Source organism: Heterodontus francisci, unplaced genomic scaffold, assembly GCF_036365525.1.
Source record: "Heterodontus francisci isolate sHetFra1 unplaced genomic scaffold, sHetFra1.hap1 HAP1_SCAFFOLD_590, whole genome shotgun sequence".
Classification (NCBI taxonomy): domain Eukaryota; kingdom Metazoa; phylum Chordata; class Chondrichthyes; order Heterodontiformes; family Heterodontidae; genus Heterodontus; species Heterodontus francisci.
Window position 1 is genome coordinate 229,172 of NW_027142138.1, and position 20,619 is coordinate 249,790.

Below are 20,619 nucleotides of genomic sequence, written 5' to 3' on the forward strand. Positions count from 1 at the left end.
AAGCAGGACCCTGGGCTTCTGGTTGCTTGCCATTTCATCACAGCCCCTGCTCTCATGCTCAATCTCTGTCCTGGGATTGCTGCAGTGTTCCAGTGAACATCAACGCAAGCTCGAGGAACAACATCTCATTTACCGATTCGGCACACTACAGCCTGCCGGACTGAACATTGAGTTCAATAATTTCAGAGCATGACGGGCCCTCCATTTTTCTTTTACTTTTAGTTATCCTTTTCTTTTTCCTCTTTAAATTTTTTAGTGTTTATGTTATGTCATTTTATTTTATCTTAGTTTGTTCAGTTTGTTTACCCACTGTTTTTTCATGTTTGTCCATGTGGCTCTTCAAATTTCTGTCCGTTGACACCCTTACTGTACTAATGCTTTGCCTTTCAACTGACTATTAACACATCTTTGCTCCATGTCATTCTGGACAGCTATTCTGTAACCTCGTCCTATCTACACCTTCTCCTTTGTTATCTCTTGCAACACCCACCCCCGCCTTCTCCCCCCACCCCCCACACTTTGCTTGCTTATAACCTTTTACAATTCTAATATTTGCCAATTCTGAAGAAGGGTCACTGACCTGATACGTTAACTCTGCTTCTCTCTCCACAGATGCTGCCAGACCTGCTGAGTATTTCCAACATTCATTGTTTTTATTTCAGATTTCCAGCATCCGCAGTATTTTGCTTTTAATTTGCTGTTTCTCAAGCTTATGTTAACCTTCATTGGAACAGTCTAGGAGAAAGAGGAGGGTGGGGTCAGAGTGGGAGTGGAGTGTACAATGAAAATGACAGACAACTGGAAGCTAAAGGTAAAGCTTGCAGACTAAACAAAGGTGTTCTGCAAAGTATTCACTCAACAATGTTTGGTCTGCCTATGTAAATGAGACGCATTATAATCAGTCAATGCAGTAAATACAGTATACTAAAGAGAAAGCAGTACAAGTAAATCGCTGTTTCACATGGAGGTAGTATTTGGGGGCTTGGATGGTGAGAAAGGTGCAGGTAACAGGGCAGTGGTTTTATCGCCTGCGCATTCATGGGAAGGTCCTGTGGGAAGGTGTGCTGAGAATGATTGAAGAGTGCATCAGGGTGTCACAGAGAGAATGGTCCCTTCAGAATGTTAAAAGTGGAGTGAAGGGGAAGCTATGCTTGGTAGTGGTATCACATAAAGGTGGTGGAAATGGTGGAAGATGATCTTTTGAACATGAAAGCTGATGGAGTGGAAAGTGAGGAGAAGCAGAATCCTATAATGGTTCTGGGAGGGGGGTAAGGGTGAAAGTAGAAGCATGGGAATGGAATGGACGTGCTTGAGGCCCTGTCAACCATTGTGGGTGGATGAGGAGGTGGGGAGAGTCATCGGTTGAGGAAAAAGGAAGACATACCTGGTATGCAAGGTTGCATCACCAGACAGATACAATTTAGATGGAGAAAGTGGAAGAATGTGATAGTGTCAGTAGAGGAATCAGGGTGTGAGGAAGCATAGACAAGGTAACTGTGAGAGTCACTGGGCTTACTCTTTATACTGGTTAATAGCCTATCACCAGAATCAGAGACATAGATGTTGAGGAAGAGAATGGAAGAGTTGAAGATGGACAATGTGAAGATGAGGAGAAATTGGAAGAATCTTTGATGATATTTTCAAGTACAGGGTGAGAGCTGGAAATATCAGTGCATGTGGGCAGGAGAACGACCTCAGTCCCTCGGGTCTGTCACCTATTGCATCAGTGACTACAAATCAAAAGTGCTTCATTGCCTGTGAGGAGATTTGAGACGTCATCGGAAGCATTGTCCCATGTTAAACTTGTCTGTTTCTCTCCATATGGGATAAAATGAACTGCCATCTGTCAGGAGCCATTTAATGCCCCTGCTCCACACTTCAGTCTCATCACTTATCAATAGGTGGCATGTGCCGTGCTCACCCCCAGTTCATTTTACACTTTTTGCTCAGTTTAGTAAGCAGAAGCGACTCGGCATGTTACTAAAATGTATTTTCTGAGAAAAGGTAATGGTGAAAAACATCTTCCGACAAGCTGCCTGAACAATGAAGACAGAAATAGTAACCATTAAAGTTTATAGCTTTTCTGGTGGCAGTGAATTATGAGATATTTTGCTTCAATTTCACCATTTGCAATGTGTTTCATTTTACAGATGAAAATTGGTCACTAAGGCTGACTAACGGCAGAAGCCAATGTGATGGGCGAGTGGAGATTTACTGCAATGGCAGCTGGGGGAGATTGCAGGACAGACTCTGGACCCTGAATGAAGCCAACGTGGTCTATACACAGCTAGGCTGTGGTGAAGCAACAGCCGCTTACAACTATTCAAAGGACGGAAGGAGTGAAGGACCCGTCTGGATGAATGATGTCCCATGTGAAGGAAACGAATTGCAGCTCCAGAACTGCAGTTTATTCACATTGAATTCGTCTCTCACTGACAGTATGGATATAGGGGTCCTGTGTTCAGGTAAACAAATTCTTCACTGCTTTGACAACAACATGAAAGTGAAATGTCTAATCTGCTGAGAAAAGTGATAATATCGGTTACTTGTTCCTCGGTGTCTCAAACCAGTAATTTCACTCGCGGGTGTGGGAGCGGGGGGGAGTGTGGATGCTGGGCGGTGGTGGCTGGGGCTGGATGGGGGTGGTGTGCAGAGAGAGAGGACACGGACACAATTAAACAACAAGAGCTTTTTATGACAGAACTTTCAATGAACACATTCGTCAGAAAGAGATTAACAGGAGTGTAATCGGACAGAAAACTGACACAGGGCCAAAGAAAGAGATGTTAAAGTGGGTGATTAAATTCTTAGTCAGAAGGTTGGATTTGAAGAGCCGCAGACACAGAGATATTCCGGATGGAAATTCTGATCTGGGGGTTAGATAGCTAAAGGCAAGACTGAAAGTTGTGTGCAACAGATGTGGGTGAAGCATAACAAGCTGGATTCAGAGAAAAACAGAGCTCTTGAAATGATTCAGGCTGGAGGCGGTTATAATGATGGCAGGGGGAGAGCATGAAGGTGCCTGAACACGAAGATCATAATTGAAAACTCGAGGCATTGGCGGCAGGGAAACCAATAGATCGTCCAGTGCCATGGAGTTCCTGAGAGGGGCTTCATGTAGGACAGGCAACACATCTTTGGATGAGCTGATGTTTCTGGAGGGTTCAGGATGGATGATCGCCCAGGAGAACATTAAAATATTCGATTCTGCAGGCAATAAAGCATGGGTGAGCATTTCAGCAGCAAATGGGCTGAGGCAGGAAGGGAGGTGAAGGATGATTGAGGTGAAAGATAACGGCCTTGTGATCAAGAGAATACGGAATTGGAATCTCAGCTCTGGTATCAAATCCGACGCCAAGCTTGCAATCAGTTCCATTGTACAGAACGTAAGTGGAGGTAGCTGTGTGGGAGTTGTTCTGGTGTAAGTTTCATTAAGCTGTGTGTAATAGGAGACAGATATTTTGGACGATACGCTTGAATGTTGTGCAGCATGTCAATGCAGGCATAAGTTCTGGAGATGTTGTATTATGCAGAATGTAAGTATGGACATATGCTTTGGAGATGTTCCAACGAACTTTTATTTACATATGACAGAGTGGAACTTACAACATATGATATAGTTAATTATTCAGATTTGATACCAATTGGTTACAGTGAGTATTTTCTTCGGACACAGCGGAAATCAATACATTCCAGCGTTTCACGTCAGACGTTTACAGTGCCGAATGGTTATTACACACTCAGTCACTGAACAGATAAAGTATGTCATCTTGTTCTTCAGTTAGGTAGATGTTAAGCTCCACTCAGCATTTATGTCCGCCGACGGAAGCCATGTGTCTTCTCCTTGTCTTCTATTTCTCTATCTGATGGGTCACATTGCTGATTTTTATTCTCCAAAGTGCCTGACGCAATTAGTCCAATCATTTTTGTCCAGTCCAGTTTAAATACTGGTTTCCTGCTCAGCCAGGAGGTCTACACATCTGGAGTTCAATTGCTCATCGGCACTTCCTGACCCTGTCCAACATTTTGCAGAGAGATCCTGTTTTCTGTCCTCTCTGGTCCGGTCCAACAGTCATATATTGATATAATTGATATAATTAGTAGTTTAGTTCATTGATCTTTTACAGACAATAGCAATTGCTAATGTGCCTCACAAGTCTGCATATTCTCTGTTCAGACATGCAGTTTGCAACTCTAAAATTGCTCAAATATCTTCATTGTCAAAGTCAGAGACCCATCGTTACAAAAGTAAGTGATTCTGTTCAGCAATCAATATTAAATTGATTTAGGATAATGTTATAATCAACACAGCCCTAGAACATAGTTGGACATGAAGATACTGCATATTACAAGGCTGATGTTCAAGGAGAGAACCTGTGGCCGTTACATTCTCCAGTATGAAGTGGAAGTAATAAATAAGGTGAATTAAACAAAAGCTGGCCTTGCCAGTAACACCCACATCCCCTGAAAGAATTTAAATAAAAACAGAAAGGCACGGTGACATCTGGCGGACTATCTGGTAATATAATCCTGAATGGATGAATCACATAAAGCATCATGGGGTCCTGCTCTTCTTTATTAAAACCACCCATTAGACAAAGATCATCCAGGAAGGCAAAGAAAACGAATAGCATATCTTCTCCATCATAAATCTTCCTCCTGAACCACTCCACTGCCTCGTCCACCCTCAACTCCAAAAAGAAGTGAGAGGAGCTCGTGGATTTATTGCTACAAAGTTCAAAAATATCTGTTCATATGCCTCCACTACTTCCCTTTCTTCCCCAATCCACCAGGCCTAACTTACTATTAGTTCCCAACCCCACTCCATACCATCACCCTGAATTCACATTTCTTGTTTCTCTTTGAGTCCTTCACGCTCTCTCTGAACCTGTGCTGTTGATGCTGGCTACACCTTATTTCTACTAAACTACTGAGCACAGACATTCCTTTCCTGGGTCCCATGTTAGAACAAAGAACAAAGAACAGTGCAGCACAGGAACAGGCCATTCTGCCCTCCAAGCTTGCGCAGATCTTGATGCCTGCCTAAACTAAAACCTTCTGCACTTCCACGGTCCGTTTCCCTCTGTTCCCATCCTATTCATGTATTTGTCAAGATGCCGCTTAAACTTCTCTATGTTACCTGCTTCAACCACCTCCCACGGCAACAAGTTCAAGGCACTCACCACCCTCTGTGTAAAGAACGTGCCTCGGACATCCTAGCTAAATATTGCGCCTCGCACCATAAACCTATGTCCCCTAGTAACTGATTCTACCACCCTGGGAAAAAATCTTCTGACTATCCACTCTGTCCATGCCACTTACAACTTTGTAAACCTCCATCATGTCGCCCCTCCACCTCCGTCGTTCCAGTGAAAACAATCCGAGTCTATCCAAACTCTACTCATAGCTAATGCCTCCAGACCAGGCAACATCCTGGTAAATCTTTTCTGAACTCTCTCCAAAGCCTCCACGTCCTTCTAATATTGTGGTGATCAGAATTGCACGTAATATTCTACGTGTGGCCTAACTAAAGTTCTGTACAGCTGCAGCATGACTTGCCAGTTTTTATACTCTATGCTCCGACCGATGAAGGCAAGCATGCCGTATGCCTTCTTGACTACATTCTCCACCTGCGTTGTCACTTTCAGTGATCTGTGGAACTGTATGCCCAGATCTCTCTGCCTGTCAATAATCCTAAGGGTTATGCCATTTACTGTATACTTCCCACCTTCATCAGACCTACCAACCTCACATTTGTCCGGATTAAACTCCATCTGCCATTTCTCCGCCCAAGTCTCCAACCGATCGATATCCTGCTGTATCCTCTGACAATCCTCATCATTATCCACAACTCCACCAACCTTTGTGTCGCTCGCAAACCTACTAATCAGACCAGCTACGTTTCCTCCAAATCATTTATATACGCTATAAACAGCAAAGGACCCAGCACTGATCCCTGTGGAACACCACTAGTCACATCCTTCCATTCACCAAAGCACCCTTCCACTGCTACCTTCTGTCTTCTATGACCAAGCCAGTTCGGGATCCTTCTTGCCAGCTCACCTCTGATCCCGTGTGACTTCATCTTTTGTATCAGTCTGCCATGAGGGACCTTGTCAAAGGCTTTACTGAAGTCCATATAGATAACATCCACTGCCCTTCCTTCATCAATCTTCTTCGTTCACTTCCTCAAAAAACTCAATCAAATTAGTGAGACACGACCTCCCCTTCACAAAACCATGCTGCCTCTTGCTAATGAGTCAATTTGTTTCCAAATTGGAGCAAATCCTTTCCCGAAGCATCCTTTCTAATAATGTCCCTACCACTGATGTAAGGTTCACCGGCTGATAATTTCCTTGATTATCCTTGCTACCCTTCTTAAACAAAAGAACATCATTGGCTATTCTCCAGTCCTCTGGGACCTGATCTACAGCCAATGAGGATGCAAAGATTTCTGTAAAGGCCCCAGCAATTTCTTCCCTTGCCTCCCTCAGCATTCTGGGGTAGATCCCATCAGGCCCATCAGGTAAGCTGACAATATTAACGATTCTGTATTTCTCTCTTCATTTTCAGCCCCCTCTCCTTCAAATCAGCCATCATCACACCTACCCTCAGAATGGAACCTGTCCTTGCAAATTACTGCCCCGGCTCCAACTGTTCATACCTCGCCAAAGTCCTTGAATGTGTTGTCACCTCCAAAATTCATGCTTATTTTTTATGGAGCTGCATGTTTCAATTCCTGAAATCAGATTTCTAGCCATACCACAAGAGCAAAACAACGCTTATCAAAGTCACAAATGACATCCTATCCTAAGTCATTGTGACAAATGTAAACAATTCCTCCTGCTCCTTCTTGACTTACTTACAATTTTTGATATGATTAATCATGAAATTCTGCTCCCAGTCCTCTCCATTAACACCCGGCTGTGTGGGAATGCACTCAGCTGGTTCTAGTCTTATCTACACAGTCATAGTCAGAAAGTTACCTGCAATGACTTCTCTTCCCGCCCCTGCAAAGTCACCTATCGTGTCACCAAAGGATCTTTCCTTACACACCTCATTTCTCAGTTACATGCTGCCTTTCAGTGATATCTGCAAACACAGCATCAGTTTCCACATGTATCTCACAGGAACCAAATCTACCCTCTAGAGCTCTCCACAGCCTGTACACTGTCAGAATTCAAGTCTGGCATTGAGTATTTCATCAGCAGAAAATACCTCCAACTCAGTATTGAAAAGATAGAAGCCATCTGTCCCCATCGCATCTGTCCCTTTGCCACCAACTCCATTTCTCTCCATGCCAACTGTCTGTGACTCAGCCTGACTGCTTGTAACCTTGGTGTTTTTTTTTGATCCCGAGGTGAGTTTCCTATCAAATATCCATACCATCAATAACACTGTCTATTTTCACCTCCATAACATCACCTGAAATTGCCCTTAACTAGTGTTATCCATTGCTTTGTTTCCTCCAGACTCGATAATTCCAATGCATTCCTGGCTGGCTTCCCTAATTACAACATCTGCAAACTCTGGTGTCTTGACCCAGTGCCACTCAGCGATCTGCTCTGTGCTCACTGATTTACATTGCCCAGCAATGCGCGATGTTGAAATTCTCACTCCTGTTTTCAGATCCCTTCCTGGCCTCTCAGCTCCTGACTTTGCAATCGGCTCCAGTCTGACAGCTCCTAGTTCTGGCTTCTTGAGCATTCCTGATTTTAATTGCGCACCATTGGCGGCCGTGCCTTTAGCTGCAGAGGTCACAGGCTCTAGAGTTACTTCGTTAAATCTCTCTGCCTGTCAATCTCTCTTTCCTGCTTTAAGACGCTCCATAAAAACTATCTCTTTGACTTAGCTTTTGTTCAACTGACCTAATATATTCTTGGGTGTTCCATGTTAAAATTCCATTGATACCACTTCTGTTTCGTGCATTGGAATGTTTCATTCTGTTAACAGCGCTAGATAAATACAAGTCACTTGTAATTCAAGATAAAGGAAAGAGGAGATGGCAGTAAATGTCTGACGAAGATGACAAATAAGGGTAACATACAAGAGCAAGGAACAGATACAGTTAGGTTACATGAGTATAAATTGACTGTTCATCGTCTGTGTGATTGCCTGTTTAACACCGTTCACAGCGTTCAAAACATAAAAGGGGAACTGGAGACCATAATTTGTCAAAGCCAGAAGTAATAGGATATCAGAAACATTTCTGTTCTTCACATTCTATGTAAAAAGTGAAAACAGATAATCTGTTTTATCGTTTTATATACCTGTCACAGGCGCATTTAACATGCTTTTTTAGCTGGTGACGGTACAATGAGTTGTATTGAGTGATGAGGTGAATGTTTATTGAAAATATAATCCTCATGTACTGTTGTCTAACAGACCACGTGCAGTTAAAGCTGTCTGACGGTGGAAGCCCATGTACTGGCCGAGTGGAGATTTATTACAATGGGACATGGGGCTCAGTTTGTGATGATTCCTGGGATCTGGCGGACGCTGACGTGGTTTGCAAACAGTTGGGTTGTGGAAAGGCATTGGACATGGAACTTCCTGCATCTTGTGGACCAGGCTCAGGGCCAGTTTGGTTGGATGAACTGATGTGTTCTGGCAACGAATCATTTCTCCGGGAATTTCCCTCAGCATCGTGGGGTAACCACGACTGTTCTCACAAAGAAGATGTGAGGATCATGTGTTCAGGTAAGGATGCTTCCATGTACCCATTTTCCGTGGTGTTGTACACGTAGTTTAACAGGGAAGATATTACATAAAATTACATACAATGGACAGCAAAGAATCTGGCCATTCGACCTAACTGGTCAATGTGGTGTTTATGTTGGCCACGAGTATCGCCCCACATACTGCATCTAACCCTCTTTGCATATCCACCTACTTCTTTCTGCCTCATGTACCTTCATAGCTTTACCTTAAAGGTATCAGTGCTAATCACCTCAACAACTGCATGTGTTCGGAATTCCAAATTCAAACCACTCCCTGGGTAAAACAAAAATTCTCCTGAATTTATTATTAGAGTTATTCATGATTATCTTATATTTAGCTTCTAGCTTCGGTCTCTGTCACTTAATGAGTGATTAATGTCTCTGTATCCCGAGAACTCGTTCTTGTTCTATGTCTTTTTCACTCTTATTTTACAAGAAGTACTTGGCCTCTTTATTCTTCCTATCAACACTGACCACCTTAGACTTATCTGTATTCAACTCATTTGGCAGTTGTATATCCATTCGGCCCGTTTATTAATGCCTTCCCGTATTTTTCTCTGTCTTTCTTAGTGTTAACTATGTCTCCAAACTGCTGTCATCTTAAATTTTGAAATTATGATCCCTTATCAAAATACAAATCATTTATGCAAATGTTGAGCAGCAGTGACCCCAGCCCTGTGTAACACCACTTCCCACCTTCCACCATTCTGGGTTACCAGCTTTAACAATGACGTTGTGCTTTGCAGCTGGTTTTCTACCATTCTTCCACTGATCTCTTGACTCCACGTGCGCTGAACCCAGTCGTGATGCTTGTGGTACCTTGTCAGAGACGTTATGAGAAAAAAACATGCACATTGCATCGACAGTATTATCCCCGTTATCTTTCTGTAACTTCTTCAAAGAATTCAATAGCGTTGTTTGCCTTTTTGTTGTGAAATCCGTGTTGATTATTCTTTATTACATTGTGGGCTGTCGGTGTATTTCTATCGCTTTTCTGAAATAATTACTGGAAATCAGTGAACACAACCGGTGCAGCATGTGTTGAGCTGTGCAGTATGAACATACAACGAGTTATCAATCTTACCATCTGGATATTTCTTGTGTCATTGACAGAGCACAAAGAGCTGCGGCTGGTGAATGGGAAGCATCGCTGTGAGTGGAGAGTGGAATTGTTCTACAATGGCACCTGGGGAACTGTGTGTTCGGATACATTTGATGGACCTGATGCAGTAGTGATCTGTAAACAGTTACAGTGTGGGCCCCTCAATTCTATCAATTATTTAGCTCAGTCATTCGGAGAAGGATCCGGACTCATTTAGCTCGATGGGACGGAGTGTATTTCATACGAATCTTTCCTTTGGCAATGTCAAACAGAACCGTGGGGTATACACAACTGTAAACACAAAGAGGATGCTGGTGTTGCTTGTTCAGGTAACGCAACTAACCTCTCAATATGAAAGTGACAATTCAAACATTGGTGTCCGATACCATCAGCATGTTTCTCTTCTCAACAGAAGCAAAAGTAACTGAGGAGCAGCCCCACAGATCAAAAGACTGCATTCGAGAATATGATTGTCAACGTGTGCTTTCACCAGGTGCTACTTCCTCTTTGTTATACCAACTATCTGACTTGTACTCCTGTATTATACTACATCAATAATAATCATTGATTCTCTTTGCCAGATTCTGGACATTGGTTGCGCCTGATTGGAGGTAACACCAACTGCTCCGGGAGAGTGGAGATATTGTGAAATCACAGCTGGGGCACAGTGTGTGATGACTCCTGGGATATGGCCGATGCCAATGTTGTCTGCAGACAGCTGGATTGTGGTCACGCTCTATTGGCCCCAGGAGGGGCTAATTCTTCCCATGGTGACGGTGTTATCTGGCTGGATGAGGTGAAATGCACTGGAAGCAAATCTGCTCTGGCCGACTGTCCTTTCTCATCACTGTCTCAGTCTGACAGCGACCACAAGGAAGATGCCAGTGTGATTTGTTCCGGTGAGGGTGGCAGGGCTTGGAGAGTGGGGTTATGGTTCCTTGTTTTGTTAACTTGGCTGATTAGTTCGGGAAATTAAGAACAGTATTTTTCGTTTTAATGGAAAGTGCTGAAATTTCATCTTCCTGAACTTTTTGTACAATATATTCCACAGGGTTCGATGTGCCTCCTATTGTTTTCCCATCCACATCTGCAGGTACTTACCGTTATTAGTATTCCAGCTAGTGTTAGTGTTTCTATTCTTTGAATTGGTAATGTTGTCATTTTCTGAAGATACTATGAGCACTTCCTCACTCATTGTAACATTTTTCCTCACTGCATATTTCAAATGGTCCGGTTGAAATTCTGCTATTCCCAGTTTTTCGCTGTGCCTGAACTGTCCTGTACTCATGACAAACATGGGGGCACTGTCTCTGTACGTTAGACTGGCTCACACTTTCCTCTGGTGCAATGTGCACCACACATACAGGGGAATGTTCAGCCTGACTCATTGGCCGGAAGCAGTGGATTTAATTATTGAATACTTATTGTAAATAATTTATCATGCAAGACTGACTGTGTCTGTGTTAAACCTTTCTATATTGTTGTCTTTAAGAACAGGGATATAAAACACCTTCCATCCTAATTGCGGTCTGCTTCGGAGTCCTGCTAATCTGTTTGTTGATCACACTGATGGTGGTTATACGGAAAAAGTCAATCAGAAAAGGTGAGGCTCGCATCTTACCGCAGATCCAACAGAAGATCCCAGATATTGTGTCATATCCTTGCAAAACTCTCGTTCATTACAGCATTCTATGGGCTGTCAAGTGGCCTTGTTGGAAACACGTTGTAATTTTTTTTTGATAATTTTCTCCATTCAATGTTCTTCGGAATTAGTGCAAGGTGACATTTAAAATGGAGAGTGATTTGAAGTGTCTTTATTCACTGTGAGAGTTCATCACATAATACATGAAACTCTGGAATAATTTACTTATTGTAACAATGGATCAGGTAGTTTAATTGGAATTTCTGGGTTGTGCATTCAGCTATTTATTTGACTGTTAATCTTCCTTCATCCATTGGGTATCAATCCCTGCCCTTCAGATTCTGGCTCTGGACTTCCAATCTCGTGCTGTCTAACCGGGTCTGTCTGTTACTTTGACAGGTGATACTTGTGCAGGACGTTCTGCATTCACCAGCGGTGATTCTACATTCCAAAACAACGCTTCCACTCATGACTAGATTAGATATACAGCACTGAAACAGGCCCTTCGGCCCACCGAGTCTGTGCCGACCATCAGCCACCCAGTTATACTAATCCTACACTAATCCCATATTCCTACCAAACATCCCCACCTGTCCCTATATTTCCCTACCACCTACCTATACTAGTGACAATTTATAATGGCCAATTTACCTACCAACCTGCAAGTCTTTTGGCTTGTGGGAGGAAACCGGAGCACCCAGAGAAAACCCACGCAGACACAGGGAGAACTTGCAAACTCCACACAGGCAGTACCCAGAATCGAACCCGGGTCCCTGGAGCTGTGAGGCTGCGGTGCTAACCACTGCGCCACTATGCTGCCCATATTTCACCAATCCAACTCACTCCTGATTTATTCGAAGAAATGGGTCTCTTGATAAAAAAAACACTTTTCATAATAATAGAGTTCTTATATAAATATTTCTCTCTATTATTAAGAAAGCATCTATAGCTAGGACAGCATAGGCCTGTTATCTCAGCCAAGGACCCGACCAGAACAGGCTCTGAAACAAGACAGTCCGAAAGCTGATAAAATCAAGCTTTGTAACCTCACGAGACGGGCAGTCATTTACAAATGATCACAAGCAGGAGATCAGGTCATCGAGTCATAGTTATACAGCACAGAAACAGTCCCTTCAGCGCATCGTGTCTGTTTCGGCCATCAAACACCTATTTATTCTAATCTCATTTTCCAACACTTGGCCCTTAGCCTTGTATGCGACGGTGTTTTGCATGCTCATCTAAATTCCTTAAATGTTGTGAGGGTGGCTGCCTCTACCATCTGTTCAGGAAGTATGTTCCAGACTCCTCATCCTCTGTGTGAACAGTTGTTTTCCTCAAATCCCCTCTAAAATGCCTGCCTCTGATGTTAAATCCATGTACCCCCATAACTGTCCCCTCTGCTAAAGGAACACGTTCCTTCCTATCTATGCTATTAATACCCTTCATAATTTAGTATCATTCAATCAGGTCCCCCCTCAGCCTTTTGCTCTGAAGAAAACAACCTCAGCCGATCCTGTTTCTCAACATAGCTGAAATTCTCCAGCCCAGGCAACATCCTGGTGAATCTCCTCAGCACCCTCTCCCGTGCAATCACATCCTTCCTATAATGTGGTACACAGAACTTTACACAGTACGCCAGCTGTGGCCGTACTAGAATTTTATAAAGCTCCATCATAACCTCCCTGCTCTGAAATGCTATGCCTCGGCTAATAAAGGCAAGTATCCCATATGTCATTCCTCACCACCATATCACCCTGTGCTGCTGCCTTCAAGGATCTATGGACAAGTCCACCAAGGTTCCTCTGACCCTCTGAACTCCCTAGGGACTGACCATCCATTGTATATTCCATTGCCGTGCATGTACTCCCAAAATGCATCACCTCACACTTCTCAGGATTGAAATCCATTTGCTACTCCCCCACCCATCCTACCAGCCCATCTATTTCATCCTGTAATATAAGGCCTTCCTCCTCAATGTTTACAACACCAACAATTTTCGTGTCATCTGCAAACTTACTGATCCTATATTCCTATATTTACATCTAAACCATTGCGGTACAGTGCAATCAGCAACGGTCCCAGCTTTGATCCCTGTCGTACACCACTAGTCACTTGCTTCCATTCGCAAAAACAACCTTCGACCATCACCCTCTGCCTCCTGCAACTAAGCCAATTTTGGATCCACTTTGCCAAATTGCCCTGGATCCCATGTTCTCTTACCTTCAAAAAGGAAACAGTGAGAGCTCAGGGCCAACATGTTTCCCTAAAGTTGAAGGGTAGGACCAACAAGTCCAGGGAACCCTGGATGTCAAGGGATATAAAGGACTGGATAAGGAACAGAAAGGAGGTTTATGGCAAATTACGAACGCTGAAAACAGTGGAGTCCCTAGTTGAGGCCCTAGAGGTGTACAGAAATTGCAGGGGTTACTTAAAAAAGTCATTAGGAGAGCGAAGAGGGGACATGCAGAAACACTGGGGAGCAAGATAAAGGACAATCCCAAGGATCTTTAAGTATATTAAGGGCAAGAGGATAAGAGTAGGGCCGATTAGGGATCAAAGTGGCCATCTGTGTGCGGATCCACAGGACGTAGATTATGTTTTAAATGATTACTTTTCATCTGTGTTCAGCATGGAGACGGATGATATTGGTGTCGAGAGCAGGGAGGGAGATTGTGATATACTTGAACAAATTAACATTGAAAGGTCGGAAGTATTAGCTATTTTAGTGGGCTTAAAATGGATAAATCCCCAGACCAAGATGAGCTGTGACCCAGGCTGCTAAGGGAGGAGATAGCATGGGGTTTGGCACATATTTTCAATTCCTCTCTGGTACAGGAGATGTATCTGAGGACTGAAGGACAGTGAATGTGGTACAATTATTCAAGAAGTGTAGCAAGGATAAATGAGGTAATTACAGGTGGGTGAATCTAACATCAGTGTTAGGGAAACTACTGGGAAAATTAAGAGGAACAGGATTAATCTCCACTTGGAGAGGCAGGCATTAATCAGGTATAGTCTGCATGGCTTTGTTTTAGGGGGAGATCTTTTCTAACAAACTTGACTGAATGTGTCCGCAGTCTGCTGCAGGTGAACATTTGAGTATGCAGAAAAATAGACATATACAGAAATACACACAACAAAACTACTCCACATTTACAGTACCTGGCGTTGTCACTTTATTATCACCATCTCTGTGATTTGGATGTGTTCGCAGATAATTTGCTGTTGAACGCTCGTGGGTTGCAACTAAACTTTAATCTCCCCACCATCCATCTGACAGGTTTTGTCACTAGTGGCAAGGGTTCACCGGCTGGTTTGTACCAAGCAATTTATGAAGAGATTGGGAATGTTCCACCTGGCAAGGATTCCAATCAGATCCGGCGTTCAGGTCTGTGTTTTATATTTCATACCGAATTTTCACTGGACAAATGTCACTTCCACTTAAATACCCCATTTTAATTGTCAGTTGACTGACTGAACAGTGTCAGAAATCCGCTCACCATCAGCATGTGAAGGTGCCCAATCACAGTGCGAGTGTGTCTATATCTGTGTGTATAGTAAGATGAGCAATGGGTTTGGGAAGACTCCCACACTTCGCTACTGCTTGAAGAACGTGATTTCTGTTTGTTTGCAACTATCCTGTCATTTCATTCCATTTAAACTGGACCATAAATAATCACTGCTCTCATGAGGAGACAGTCACAGTGAGTCAGATTTTATTTCTCGAGGTGACTGGATTTGTGGATCAAAAGCACGTTCCCATCAGGAACTCCTTACCTGAAATCGGTGGTTTCTGCAAAAAATCTTTTTCTAACACTCTGTCTTCTAAAGTTCAACATGAAATCAACAAATTCTGCTTCATGATATTGGGGCAGCAACACTCCCAAACCGATTTAAGCTCTGTCCTGCGGTATATTTGAAGGGCGATTTAACCATTGAGACCAATTACTAATGTTACGCAGAGGGTGGTGGGTGCCTGGAGTGCATTGCCAGTGGAGTTGGTAGACGCGGGCACGATAGCGTCTTTTATGATGTATCTAGACAGATGCATGAATGGGCAGGAAGTAAAGCGATACAGACCCTTAGAAAATAGGCGACAGGTTTAGATAGAGGATCTGGATCGGCGCAGGCTTTTAGGGCCGAAGGGCCTGTTCCTCTGCTGTACTTTCTTTGTTCTTTGTTACAACAAAACACAGAAAGACGATTTCCCTGGCAAATAAGATAAAGGAGAATCCTAAAATATTTCATCGGTATATTATGAATAACAGGGTAACTGGGGAGATAGTAGATCCACTTACGGATCAGTGTGGTAATCGATGTTTGGAGCCACGGGAAATGGGCGAGGTCTTCAATGAATCCTTTTCGTCTGTATTTACCGTGCAGAAGGTCACGGACGCTTGTGAGTTCAAGGGAGGGAATCGTGATATCCTGGAGCATATCAGCATTTCAAGGGAGGAGGTGTTGGAGGTTTTGAAGCCCATTAAGGTGGATAAATCTCCAGGACCTGACCAGGAGTATCCTCGGATGCTATGGAAAGCAAGGGAGGAGTTTGCGGGCCCGTGCAGAGATTTTTGAATCAGCATTAACCACAGGTAAGGTACTGGAAGACTGGTGGATAGCTAATAGTGTGCCTTCATTTAAGAAGGGAAGCAGGAATAAGCCAGTGAACTACAGGCTGGTGAGCCTTACAGCATTGGTGGGAAAGTTATTGGAAGGGATTCTGAGAGACAGGATTTATATGCATCAGGAAGGGTAGGATCTGATTAGGGATAGTCTGCGTAGCTTTGTGCGTGGGAAATCATGTCTCACGATTTGATTGAGTTTTTTGCGGAGGGGACGAAGAGGATTGACGAGGGTAGGGTGGTGGACGTTGTGCACATGGACTTTAGTAAGGCCTTTGACAAGATCCCGCAGGGCAAGTTGGTCCGGAAATTTCGAACACATGGGATCCAGGGCGAGGTAGCCAATTGGATACAAAATTGGCTTTGTGAGAGGAGGCAGAGTGTAGTGGTGGAGGGTTGTTTTTCAGTTTGGAGGCTGGTTACCACTGGTGTGCCGCAGGGATCGGTGATGGTCCCTCTGTTGTTCGTCATGTATATTAATGACTTGGATGAGAATGTAGGGCATGATTAGTAATTTTGCAGATGACACCAAAATTGGCGGTATATTGAAAAGTGAAGAAGGTTGTCTAAGGTTACAACTGGATATAGATCAACTGCAAAAGTGGGAAAGGGATTGGAAAATGCAATTTAACGCAGACAAGTGCGAAGTAATGCATTTTTGGAAGTTAAACTAGGACAGGCCATACACAATGAATGGCAGGGCCCTGGGGAGTGTTGCTGAGCAGAGAGACCTTGGTGTGCAAGTTCATAGTTGCCAGAAAGTAGCAACACTGGTAGACAGGTTGGAGAAGAAGGCGTGTAGCATGCTTGCCTTCATTGGCTGAGTCAGTGAGTACAAGAACTGGGATGCAATGTTGCAGTTGTAATTACCATTGGTTAGGACGGACTAGGAGTACTGTGTGCAGTTCTGGTCGCTGCACTGCGGAAAGATGTGATTAAGCTACAGAGGGTGCAGAAAGGATTCACAATGTTACCTGGTTTTGAGTGCTGGAGTTCTAAAGAAAGATTGAATAGGCTGGGTCTGTTTTCCCTGGAGAGAAGGAGGCTGAGAGGGGACATGATAGAGGTAAATAAAATGATGAGAGGCATAGATAGGATAGATAGCCAGAGTTTGTTACCCATGGTAGGGGTGACTAAAACTAGAGGACATAGTATTAAGGTGAGAGGGAGGAGATTTAAAGGGATCACAGGGGTAAATATTTCACACAAAAACCAGTGGGTATCTGGAATGAGCTGGCAGAGGAGGTGGTGGAGGCAGGAACAGTATTAGCATTTAAGAGGCATCTGGACAGGTCCTTGAATGAGCAAGACATAGAGGGATATGGATTAAATGCAGGCAGGTGGGATTAGTATAGATAGGCATTATGGTTGGCATGTACGTGGTGGGCCGAAGGGCCTGTTTTTTGGGCTGTATGATTCTATTACTCTAAGAACAAATCAGTTATTAGACTCCTTACACTCTTTTCTGCCCCATTTCCCGGGGTGTGGTTCGCTTTTGGAACCCATGCTGCCATTTGTGGCTCTGAAAGGGAAAGAGACAGGGACAGGGTGGACGGATTCTCGTTTAAGAAACTTTGCTAACTGACTATTTCTACATTATTGTCTCTGCGCTGATGTCTGAAATCTGACCCACCAGCTCTCCTGTGTATTGTTTTAACTGCTCGCTGTATGGGCCAACATTTCAGGTCCATCCCTAGTTACTCTTGAACCACAGCAGTCCCTGTGATGAATGTCCCACAATCGTGTCAGATACAAAATCCCAGGACATTGACACCAGACGATGATGATATTATGTTATTTACTCGAACGTCCCAATCAATCTCTCCAATAACCATCCATGTTTGTGTTTAACAGTTACTGATTCCATTGAGTCCCTCAATCAGATTGAATATTACACCAGTCACGGTTTGGGTGACACGGATCCTGGATCAGAAAATCCTGACGGGAACTCCTCCAGTATTCAGGGTGGGTACATTTTTATTTGTTACCATCACAATTGTTTTAATCCATTATGCTGTCTGCTATCTCAAATTAAGAATTAAATGTATCAGAATTTACTCGCTGTAAAATGAGGCTGCTGAAGACATGGAGATTTGCTGAGTAATATTAGTTTAGAAAATGGAGAAATAATTTGGATTTCTACAAAATCACACCGATTGCACCCAGCAGTATAATGGAATGAAACTTTCTACATTATTTTCTACAGTTAAACATAATGAAACTTGCATTATGTTTTCTGACGCTGTTGTCTGGGCAGTGAAATATGAAATTTGTGTGCATGTTGGATGGGTGATTCAAAGGGAAGCATGTGACTTTAAAACGGAGGGTAGAATTTTGACTGGGAGGGAAAATGCCACTGGAAACTCAACTACCATGACACTACATGTTCCTAACATTAACCAGCCTCTAATCTCACGACAGCTGAAGATCACAGTCAAACCTGGCAGGCCCGGGTAGACGGACGTCTAAAGGTATCATTCTAAATATTCAGTGTTACCATGTGATTCTTGTGAAAATCATTATTTCCTCTCAGGTCTGGTACTGGGTGATTATGATGAAACTCAGACTGGAGCCATTGACACTCAGGATGGTCACTTGTTTCTGGACAGTGGTCCTGATGATCTCTTCACACTGACAAGTGCCGGCGGTGATTTCTGCACTCTCGGTGAGTTAAACACCCAGTCACCAGCTCTCTGTCACTACTTTGAATTTCATTCCAATCTGTACGTTCACAGCCCCTGGTTGATTTAAATTCATGTTGTGATAAAAGGAAATTAGTCTAATCAATGCTTGACCTATTTTACAAAAGACATCCTGATGTTATTCGGTGTGTGAAATCACTCTTATTAACAGTCCCACGGGAAATCCTTCAGGTACTCAATCTGAACACCCTTATTCAGGCTCAGCAGATCCATTTCATCTGCTATCACCCAGCGGGAAAATGTGGTACCATTATTCAAGAAAGGGAGCTGGAAAACATTCAAATTCCAGTCCCCTTCACCTCATTGACACTTATATAGATGGCCAGCACTGAACCCGCGTTTAGCACGATAAACAATCCATAATCTTTCCACAGTATGCAGCTCTCAGACACGCACCGATCCCGCTTTCAGTCCAATCATTAATCCATAATCTTTCTCTCCACATTATACAGCTCTCAGACCCGCAGTGAACCAGCTTTACTGGTTCCCTCCAATCCTGAAGACAATGCGGATGTTCACTGTGACACGTTCACAATAGCAGACATTCTACCAACGACGGGCAGTGACTTGGTGTTTCAACATCTTACATCTCCATCAACCCGGTAAGACCAATGCTGTATTATTTGTTCCATTTATTTGTGCTGACAGTGTGCAGTCCCGGCTGCTTCTGATTTTAATATGATAATGAGCGATGTTTTCAACAGTCAGTGATTCTTAAGTATCAGAGAAAACATTCTGTGTACTTACTATTGAAATAAGAGGCTGAGAGAAACAGGAATATTCTGAGGAGATCATATACTGTATTTGATGAGCTTGTTAGATGGTTTGCATTGCTCCATCCTCTCAAGATGTTTTTGCTTTCCTTTCAGCTAAAAGTCAGCCTCAAATCCAGCAAATCATGTCTGGAGGTGGATCACAGACTGGTGGAAAATATTCTGTGTTAAATCTGAGAGAATGGCATGAACTTTTCCAACAGTGTGAACATGCTGAATGTGCTTTCCTTCACGATATAAACATAACTGCATGTTCATCAATCACCAGATTACTTGATGTTGAAATAACTAGATTCGGCTTTTCTCCACATTTTGTCTGAAAGTGTGTGTATTCTGTTTAATTAAAATACCAAACAGAATTGATTTCGGACCATTTCTCTGTCTGTACAAATACTGAGGTATATTACTCCACATGTAATTACCAACACTGTCACAGAGATTAAAACCATTGCTTATCAAGAAAGAGTTTGTACAAAGTTCGTTCTGTAACCGCTTCACATTTTCATATCCTATTAAAGAAGGTTTAGAATCCATCATGCGACAAATAAATGGCCTCTCTCTTTTATCTGATTTTATTGTAACTGCTTCCTCCACCACTATGAACTCGATGTGGACAATTTACTGCAGTTTCTCATGTAAATGATAATATACAATGGAAATAACGTAAAAATAATAAAATATTTATTGCATGTTTTAGTTCGAATGTGTGCCTTTGTCAATATTAATTCCTACATTATGGTTTAAGTACTAAATATACGCCAAATGCTAGATACAATACAATGTTATTTTACTGTGCTGCACTATCCCGGAGTATGGCGGGACAGCAGGAAAATCTGATCAGAAATTAATATGTTTTTGCACACTAATTCCAGATATTTCACTTAGTCATCAGTGAAGTGCAATTTTTACTCAGTCGGGAAAACGACGACACTCTCCAGCAGATTGTGATTGTTGTGATTGAGAGGCTTACTGAAATACCCGTATCCACCAGCAGAGGGCGACCATTACTATAATTGGAAACAGATAACGCTGGAAACACTTAACAGGTCAGGTATCAT